The sequence below is a fragment of the Odontomachus brunneus genome, unplaced genomic scaffold (genome assembly GCF_010583005.1).
Source record: "Odontomachus brunneus isolate Ranch 3 - 2012 unplaced genomic scaffold, Obru_v1 Obru_scaffold_214, whole genome shotgun sequence".
Taxonomy (NCBI): Eukaryota; Metazoa; Arthropoda; class Insecta; order Hymenoptera; family Formicidae; genus Odontomachus; species Odontomachus brunneus.
Genome location: NW_022639664.1, coordinates 291,930 through 302,477, shown reverse-complemented (window position 1 = coordinate 302,477; position 10,548 = coordinate 291,930). Strand labels below are relative to the sequence as shown.

At 38.0% G+C, this 10,548-nt stretch overlaps 1 protein-coding gene across 3 annotated transcripts in view; it reads right to left on the bottom strand.

Moving 5' to 3' along the window:
- The window catches only part of LOC116852314 (short-chain dehydrogenase/reductase family 16C member 6-like), a 194,878-nt gene that overhangs the window by 64,028 nt on the left and 120,302 nt on the right, over nt 1-10,548 (bottom strand). The window lies entirely within an intron of this gene.

Genomic DNA, 10,548 nt, shown 5'->3' with positions numbered 1-10,548 from the left:
TGTGTGTGTGTGTGTGTGTGTGTGTATATACAGTAAGGAGCATAACTGAACCAATAACTACAAGATTTATACAAATCATCATTTATTGTTAATAAAACTAAGGAACATAAAAATATAAATATTATATTTGTTTTCATCATAGTTAGAAATAACATAAAGAAAGTTTTCAACGAATAATGTCTTCTTGTTCATCAATAGCAAAAAAAATATATTGATTCGATTTTGCACCACGTTCAATAATTGGCATTTTTTAATACATTATTTAGATCTAATATTTCGTCCACAATTCTTTTGCTTGTAAAACTGTATTAATTCGCCTTGGCATACTCTCTATCAACGTTTTGCAATAATCTGGAGATATTTGTTCCTACTGTTCTTGAATTCTACATACAATACAATATAATTCCATGGTTGAAGTTGGTTGGGAGTCGTATGATTCTTTCAACTGCCTTTTTAGTAAACCCCATATATTCTTTATGAAGTTAAAATCGGGGCTTTGCGCAGGCCAATCCAAAACAGAAAATTGTTTAGTATTGAGTAACAATTTTGCACTTTTAGCTGTGTGCTTAAAGTCTCGGTCATGCATGAAAATTACATCTTTCTTTTCAAATGGCATATTTTCAACAGTATGTAAGAGATTGTAACGCTATTTCGCGTTCCGTGCGGGATAAGCTGCGAGTCGGTGTGGTCCGGATTCGAGCAGATGTCAATAATCGTGAAGACAGTGGGATGGATAGTATAATAATATATATTGTCGATTAGATGGCTATTTACAATGCGTATGTACAGGTTGAGTCGACGCCGTTGGCTTCGCGCGCGGGTTTTTGTGTTCGCGCGTGTTGATGTCTGCTGCGGCCGCGCTCGGCTGTGAGACCGCTGGCGGTCGCGGGACGCGGGCGGTCGTGTGACGCGTCGATCGTGTTGTGCTTGCGGCACGATGTTGACGTTTGGATCTTTAATTTTTGGTCGCGCGAAGAGAGCCGTTACTTGACGGCTAATACGGCTTTGCGGGCGTGATGCGTCGGATTTGGCGTTGCGGCCGTGCGCTAAGATGCGGTGCCGCGGGGATCGATTTCCCCGGGGCGGCGGTGCGGTTTCGCGGGGTCGACCTTACGAAGGTCCTTAATCGAGTAAGGTGACGGATCGGTACGCGAGGATGTAGGCTTTACGAATCCGACACGTCTCCGCGAGTGTCAACTCTACGAATTCAACGAGTCGACGGAGCGGTAGCCGGTACGGATTTAATAAGGCTACGTGGCTGTCGGCTTTACGAATACAACACGCCGACGGAGCGGTAATCAAGGATGTCGACTTTACGTATCCAATAAGTCGACAGAGCAGTATCGAGGACTGTCGACTTTACGTATCCAACAAGTCGACGGAGCGGTAATCAAGGATGTAGACTTTACGAATCCAATAAGTCTACGCGGATGTCGACTTTACGAATCCAACAAATCGACGGAGCGGTATCGAGGAACGCCGACTTTAAGTATCCAACAAGTCGACGGAGCGGTGACGAGGAAGGTCTAGGAAACGGTGTTCTAGTTAGCGGTGTTCGCGAGGTGCGATTGCTGTCGGAGTCTGAGCTCTGTTCAGCGGAGTGCCTCGGAAGACTGCTCTCTACTGAGCTTTTCGTGCGGTCTTTTATACTACTTTTAACATGATATTATGTTGTGATCTTTGCGGTCGGTCGCTGATGTTTACATCGGTTTGTCGCGTGTTCGATTTCGTGACGAGTCGTTTGATTATCGTTAATCCGGTTCTTGTTCTATTTGTTTTGCGAACGGCTCGTTACAAGATGCTCTTATAAAATATCCTTGTACATGAATTGATATATAACGCCATTTATTCGACGAAGTGAACCAACACCAAATGTTGTTAAACATCCCTAAAGCATTATGAATCCGCATCCATGTTTTACTGTTTGTTGTATATGTCGTGGTTTGAGAGTTTCATCTTTACGAATCTAGCACCAAGATGTTCCATCTGAACAAATTCTACGCGGTGATTCGAAGACAATGCACCACTGTCTATTCTTATCTCGGCGCGGTGCGGCAAGACATAGGAGCGCAGCGGTATAAGTATAAGCAGTGATGCATTGTCTTCCAATCACCGCGCGCAATATCTGCGCGCTATATTACTGGGCCGCGCTGTGACTCGAGAGGTCCGTCCTCTACCATTCAGCGAGCGTTTTTCCTTAATTTTTTTAATTAATATCTCGGCTATTATTGCGAATTTTGCAATAATAAACGGTATAGGACTTTTATGTTCACATCAACCCATTCTACGTCCCCACAAAATGCCCAGAGGAGAGTGTGAGACACCCTGTATATATACCAGGTGTATATCTATGAAATGCGGATTTTTTTAAGGAAAAACACATGTTAATTTGAAATGAATGGTTAAAGCTATTTATTTGAAGAATATGCCATTCAACGCTACAACTTTTTCCCATCTTTCTGGCAAAAGATAGATTCCGCGACGATAGAAACTTTCATCCTTCGAAGCAAACCATGAATCGACCCATTTTTTCACTTCTTCAAAATTAACGAAGTGCTGCTCAGCCAATCCGTGCGCCATCGACCGGAACAAGTGATAGTCCAAAGGAGCAATGTCCGGCGAATACGGCGGGTGAGGTAGTACATCCCAATTCAATTCTTTTAAAGTTTTCTTGACAACTTTTGTGATGTGGGCCGGCGCATTGTCATGTAGCAAAATCACTTTTCCATATCTTTGGGCCCATTCCGGACGTTTTGTGATCAATGCATTGTTCAAATTGATCATTTGTTGTCGGTAGCGAGCAGCATTAACCGTTTCACCAGATTTGAGAAGTTCATAATAAAGAACACTCTTTTGATCCCACCAAACACAGAGCATTATCTTCTTTCCGAAGCGATTTAGTCTTGCAATCGATTATGATGGTTAGCTTGGATCAACTCATGATTTTCTTCATTTGGGATTCTCGAAATATATCCATTTTTCATCACCTGTAACGATTCGATACAGAAAACTCTTCCGTTGATGTCTTTTCAGCAGGAGTTCGCTGGTTACTTTTCGATTCTCCATTTCAGTCAAATCGTGTGATACCCATTTTCCTTCTTTTTGAATCTTTCCCATTGCGTGCAAACGCTCGCTAACACTTTCTTGAGTCACATTTAATACTTCCGCCAATTGTGATTGAGTGGAGTCTTTATCCAACAATGCTTGCTACACTGCATCTTCAAATTTTTTCGGTGGTTTTCTTTTAGTCTTGTTTTTCACATCAAAATCACCAGTTTTGAATCGATTGAATCAACGTTTACAAGTGTCTTGAGGGTGCATGTTTAACATATGCATGTTTAACATGCAAGGTGCATGTTCACTGTAAGCTTCTACAAGTATTCGATAAATTTGAGCAGCAGTTTTCTTCAAAATGAAGTAATGAATCAAAACTTCCCATAAATAGTTTTTTTTATACGAAATTCGACATTTTCAAAGCAGAAAGGACTATGATATTTACACTCTCACAATTTTCCACATGTATGGTTTTGTAGGTTAGGAATAGCCAAACAAAATACTACATATGTCAAATCACCACGCGTAAGAACATATATGTGGCACCATCTGTTAAAAAAATCCGCATTTCATAGGTATACACCTGGTATACAGGGTGTCCTGCGTAAAATGTATGAAAAGAAAAATATAAATAGAATACATAAAAGTGAACAAAAATTGTATAGGTCATTTTTCAAACAACGACGTAAAATTTCGAGATATTAATTAAAATAGTTGGGCATATCAGAGTGCGGCGACATGGCAAGCGGGACATACAGCTCACCGCGGCCGACGAAAAAAATGGACGATTGCTCGCAGGTCTATCTTGTGACGTGGCGAAGTCGCCAGTAGTAAAGATATTAAATCAACCGAGGACGTGAAAGGGCATCGGGCTCGCGCCTCCTTCCTCCGCGGGAAGGACGGCTGCGTAGGGTTGTCTCGCATGCTTTTTGCGTGCGAGACCTCGTGGTTATATCTTTTTGTGTTCTTTTTGTTTTCTGTAAAGAACGAACGCGTCCGTTACCAAATAAGAAGCAGCGAGGAGACGAACCGACAAACTGAAGGACGCAGCGCCGGGGGAAGTGAGACCACGGACGGGCAGAGCAGGGGCAGGATCCACCCTACGCCATAGAAGGCGAGGGGCCCCTAAGAAAGCTCAGGAGACCGCGGACGCGCTGAGCCCTGGAGAACGTCTTCGGGGGACGCCCCGAAGACCGAACTATCTCCAGGAGCCGCCGGCCGCGGACACCGAAGCCGAATATCCATGATGCCAAGGTAATGCTCTGTATTTGGTGGGATCAGAAAGGTGTGATCCACTATGAGCTGCTAAAACCTGGTCAAACCATCACAGGAGACTTCTACAGGCGACAATTGATCCGTTTAAAGCGAGCTATAGCCGAAAAACATCCAGAATATGCGACCAGACACGAGTCCATAATCTTTCACCATGACAATGCTCGGCCTCATGTTGCTGTTCCGGTTAAAAATTATTTGGAAAATAGCGGATGGGAAGTTCTGGCTCACCCGCCTTATAGCCCAGACCTTGCCCCTTCCGACTACCATTTGTTTCGATCGATGCAGGACGCTTTGACTGGAATACACTTCACTTCAGAACAGGATATCAACAATTGACTCGATTCATTCTTGGCTTCAAAAGATGAACGCTTCTTCCGCGACGGAATCCATAAATTGCCAGAAAGATGGGAAAAAGTAGTGGCTAGCGATAGACAATACTTTCAATAATGTATTAATTCATTTTATCATTCAAATAAATGCGTTTTTCAAGAAAAAAAACGGACCGAATTAAGTTGTACACCCAATAGATAATCGCCAGAGTCATCTTTACTTATTAAATCAGTATTAATATCGACTTCAGAAAGAAGTGTCGCGTGTTGCTGGATTCTTATTGTTCCTATGTCAGCTATATCTTTCTTTCCAAATATTTGATTTAGTAATGGGAACATATTTTTAGAGTCATTTCTAGGAATATTTTCAATTTTTTTCTTTCCAATATTGATTTATTGAACTTGAAAATTCCAGTTTAAGTCGGTTTCTGATATCATGAAGTAACTTTTTTAGGATGGCTATTGCATTTTTGTTTGTGTTCGGCCATTTTTTTGTAATCTATATAATTGTGTCAGTAGTTGGCTTTTAAATTTTTGTAATTTGGATATTGAGTTATTTAAGTAAGAGTCAACTGAATTTTTCCGAGTTATTTTGGGAACCGCTTTTTTAATTGCCATCAAAATATGATTGTTAATATCCTCAAGATAACCATAAACTTCAGCAATAGGTAAGTTTCGAACTGCAGAAATACTCAACGAACAATTATTGTTTAATATATCCGCGAATTTAGTCCAATCGGCTTTATGATAATTGTACTTTATCGACTCATTAAAAGATTCCAGTTCAATTTCAGACCTATTTTTTAACGAAATCTTAGCTAAAACATCATTATGGTCACTGTCATAAGGGATATTGACTAATTTGTCATTATTAGTACAGTTGGTAACATTGAGTATGGTGTCGATTAAAAAAAATATCAATAAACGATCTGCTGCTAGAAAATGAAGGATATTCCGTAGCGTACAATTTAACTTTATATTCAAAATCATTCGAAGTCATCCAATGATTAAGTGTGATACTTCTGGGATTATTGTTCTCATTCTGCCAACTAGTATGTTTGGCATTAAGGTCACCTGCTACAATATAGTAATTTTTAGCATTACCTAAGTGAAGTTTAATAAAGAGATTATTTAATTCCGGAATAAATTCCTTTTGGTTACCGCATTTAGCATATGCTGCAATTAAAAAGAGCATATTGCTATCAGACATATTAATTTTAATAATAGTGGTTTCTAGGATTTGAGGCCGCAGCAATTCAGGAATACAGATCTCTTTATATTTGAGCGACTTGCCAATCAAAATCGCTGTACCACCGCCAATACCCGAATTTGATCTATCTTGTCTAATTACATTATAGTCTTTAAACTTTAAGACATGACTTTTATTTAATTTTGTTTCGACCAAAAAAATGATGTCTGGTTTTTGCATATTTATTAAATGCATGAGTGAAGCTCTACGTTAATTTTTAATAATGGAGTTAACATTAACCAATATTAATTTAAGTTTCTTAAAATTTCTTAAAATTTCTTAAAATTTAATTTATCCTCGTTATTATGAGATTGATTAGACATTAAATGCAGTCAACTTATCTAAAATATTTATTATATGGTTAATTTTGCAATGTTAGCTTCAATTATTTTTTCTAAGACAATTAGTTGATTTTGCTGTGCTTTAACTAAATTTAAAATTTGATCACGAAAATTAATAAATGCATCTCCTGTATGGATTTCAGATAATGAATTTATATTATCAATGTTATTCAACACCTGGCTATCCCCATATAACGAATTCGGAGAATTCGTATTTGGATTGTTCTTTTTTAAAACCTGTGAGTAGCTAATATCTTTTGTTACGAAGGAATCGCTTTTACGTAGTGAATCCAATTTTGTATAATTTGGTGGTATCTGTTTATTAATAAACTTTTTCTTATTTAATTCCATCATTGGACAGCCACGATAAGAAGCGGGATATCCATAATTTTTGCAATTTATACAGAATAATTTTTCTCTGGCCATCATATTACTAGCATCGAATCTATAGCTACCCAGATCGTGACCTTCGTTATATTTGACGCACCTGTATTGCATATTACAATTTATTGCTACATGGCCTAATCTCTGACAATGCTTACATTGAATAATATATTTTCTTCTCAATTTTTCTCATCTAATTAAATGAAAACAAACATATCTAACATTTTTTAATTTGTCGACCTGACTATCTGCTGATAATTGGATAATATATAGAGGTAATAATTTATTTTCTTGAATGGACCTTTTTGTAGTAAAACGACTTACTTTTTGAAATTTGAGTTGAGGTATCTTTAAAGAATTTAGTTCGTCCAGAATTTCTTTTTCCTCAAAGGAATAATTTAAACCTTTTAATAAAAATGTCGGTAATTTATTTTCTTTAGGTGTAAACGTATAAAAATTTATGTTAGCTAATTTAAATATTTTCTGTGTTTTTTTGTAATTATCTAAAGAATCTAACTGCAATATATGTTTAGCATTATTTAATCTTTTGATTGTAAAATTTATGTCACCTAATTTATTCTTAATAAGTATCATGGTATCTTTGGGGTCCTGATATAAAATGTTAAAAGGCGGCGGTTTATTCTTACTAGTATTTTTCTTAGCAACGGTGGCCCGGTGATCAGTAGTTGCTGTTGACTGAGGAACCAATTGAACATTAGACTTAGCTCGCCTATTTCTGTCTTCCCACGAAATATTGTTGATGCTGGTAGAAGAAGCGGATTTGCAATTTTTTTTTCAATTTTGTAAGAAATGACATATTGTTTATGTTACTATTTGAATCCGTTTCAAGGCCCGTTAAAATGTCAAATTTATTAGATATTGGTATATCAGCCGTTATTAACTCAAAATGTTTTGATTTAATGTTAAGTTTCGTTATCTCAATATTTCCTTTATTTTGTTCGAGAGTTTGACTTTGACTAACATTTATTTGTTGATTATCAATATCCATATTTGAAGACAAACTTGACTCTAACGGTTTTGCAATATTTTTCTTTCTACTTTTAGCCATAATTAAGCACGGAGTTTGCGAAATTCTTCGCCTTTTTACTCCTTCCAACGACTTACGTTTTAACAGCTCCCGGCTTGCGCGATCTAGAAGATACACCTTGCCGAGGGCTTTTTTGGTATTAGGAGATGGATCTTTACTCACTCCTTCCGTTACAGGTATTTGAGAATTGTATGATTCCTTAACTCTCGGATCGAGTTTAGCGGCGGACGAAGCCTCCTCAGCCGTAGCGTTGTTTTCCACGGTTGGAAAATGTGGCAAACAATTATATCGCTAACTTTACAAATATAATTAAAAATTCAAAATTATGACAGATACAAGTACGTGTCGATAACAAGCGTATAAGCAAACAATAACAACTTCACTCTTCGAAAGCTCAGAGTGAACTCTGAGGCTATCTGACGTTTCATGCTCACGACACTTTCTTTCACATATAACGTCGTAGACGTTACATAAACTGCTTAGATAAAAATATGATAAATAACAAATAATATAATAATAATATAATAATATAATAATATAACAATAAACAATATAAATAATATAACAATAAATAATAATATAATAATAAAATAATATAATAATATTATAATAATAATATAACAATAAATAACAAATTCTACTATTTCATCACCTGTATAATAGCCAATGCTTTTTGCAGAATAAATGTAAAAATATTTGTCAGTGACAACTGCATTCATCACATCATTATTATCTACATATTTTCTTATTCATTCGTTTTGAGTACTGTGAGGTTTCATGTGTAATTCCTGTAAGTGTATAACTCTAGTAATGTGTTGTTTTTTCGAAATGTGTTATTCTGCGAATCCTGCATTATTTTTACACACATTATATGCATTAAATTTACCGTATTACGGTTTTAACACACATGAAGTGTGTCATCTACTGTAATACAGAACTTGTATGTAGATCAGTGCATCGTATGTCGTTTCAACACATCTACAACCGCAGCTGTGTTGTTTAAAAACCTCACACACCAAATTAGTGAATTGTGTGTTGTTTTAACACATCTAATTACACGCCTGTTTTTACAGTTTTAGAGGTACGCGGAATTCCTAGAGAACGAGCTACTTCTTCTCCTCGAGAACGTTCCTCTGCGCGCACGTGAAATTATATTTCAGCACGACGGGGCTCTCGGGCACTTTTCGCGTGCAGTGCGAGACATATTAAATAGGCATTTTCCGGACAGGTGGATAGGTCGCGGTGGTCCAATCACTTGGCCGGCACGGTCGCCGGATTTGAACATGCTCGATTATTTCGTATGGGGATACGTCAAATCCTTAGTCGAACAACGGCGTGATGGTACAAAAGAAGAGGTACGTGCAACAATTATTGCGGCCTTTGCTACCATCAAACCGGGCATGGCGCACCGTGCGAAGCAACAGATAACACGAAAAGCTGAACTCTGCTTACAAGCTAGAGGAAGGCACTTCGAATAGTTAGTAAATTAAGTAATAACCGTGGATTAAGCCTACTGGGGAAATCACGTAAAAAAAACGCACCTAGCTATCTACTTCGTAGGTGGTGTGGAAATGATAGCGTTTCCACGTGAAAAAATAATTTTAACACGCGCAATTGCGTTTAATTCACATTTATCGTCGTATTTAATAAATGTTTAATTTACGCCTGCAGTCCGAGTGTGCGCGACATACTTCTGGCAAAGAGAAAACACGCTTAGATTTGCAGCGTACACGTGGCACGTTCATCGTTGCCTTGCCGCGTGCCGACAGCGTCAAAGCGACAAAACGCCATCGCAGCGGTCAACGCAACCGAGTTCCGCTCTGCCTCGACGCACACAGCTCGTCGCGAAGCATCTATAGGCCGCGATCGGCGTGACAAGCGCCAAATTTTACGCGGTTGTTACTAATAAACTAGACGCGTTATCGCAAAATGGAAGAAGACGTTAGTAAACAAATTAAGGGGGTATTCAAGCATAGAGGCACTCGGGGACGAGGTGGAGAGAGCAGCCGTCACGCGCGGGGAAACCGCAAGTGTTGCGCGCGGGAAAGCAGAGCAAGAGAGGCGCTACATGTTTCTCCCACTGAGAAAGAGGGGGTCCGGAGCGAACTTCTCTAGCGCTTAGTTGATTAACCTTCAATTGACCAGCCAAAAGTTGCACGCTATCTGACCACCCGGGGTACCCGGGTACCCACTATGAAATTTCTTACGTTGCAGGTAGTAAAAGTTTATAAACGTGTTTTTGACCTTTCTTTCTGGCTTCCCGCGTTTTCGAACAATAGTATGCGCAGTCATTAGGGTCTCCTAGCCCCTCTCTTGCCTGCCGAAACATGTTTGAACGAGCATGCAGTCGCGTCGCTCAGTCTCATAACGTTCGTTCTAGAAGACGTTAGGAGGTTTGATGCGCTCGAATGTTAACAGCTGTATATATTATATATTATACATTTTAGTGTTTATTTTGGTGGTATATAATTTGTTGTTATAATATATTTGTTATAACAAATATAAATAAAGTGACAACGAAACGTTACAAGAGGTAAGCGTAATATGTATGAAAAATTATTAAATTAGTATTACAGAATACAAATATATATTGCTTTTATAGATTGAGCATTAAAAAGAGATAAAAATATGGAAGCTCTTGAAAATATGTCTTTCTCGGACGAAAGTAATTATTCCGACAGCGAAGATGACAAATGGGTACCACAATCGAATATATTAGAAGAAATTTCAGATGTGGATTATAATGGTATGCTTAGAAATTCTTCTGCTAAATTTCTAATAAACTATATGTAATATAAATTATACGATATTTATATAATATTATATATATGAATGAGAAATTTATTTTTAGATGAAGAACAAGAGAGT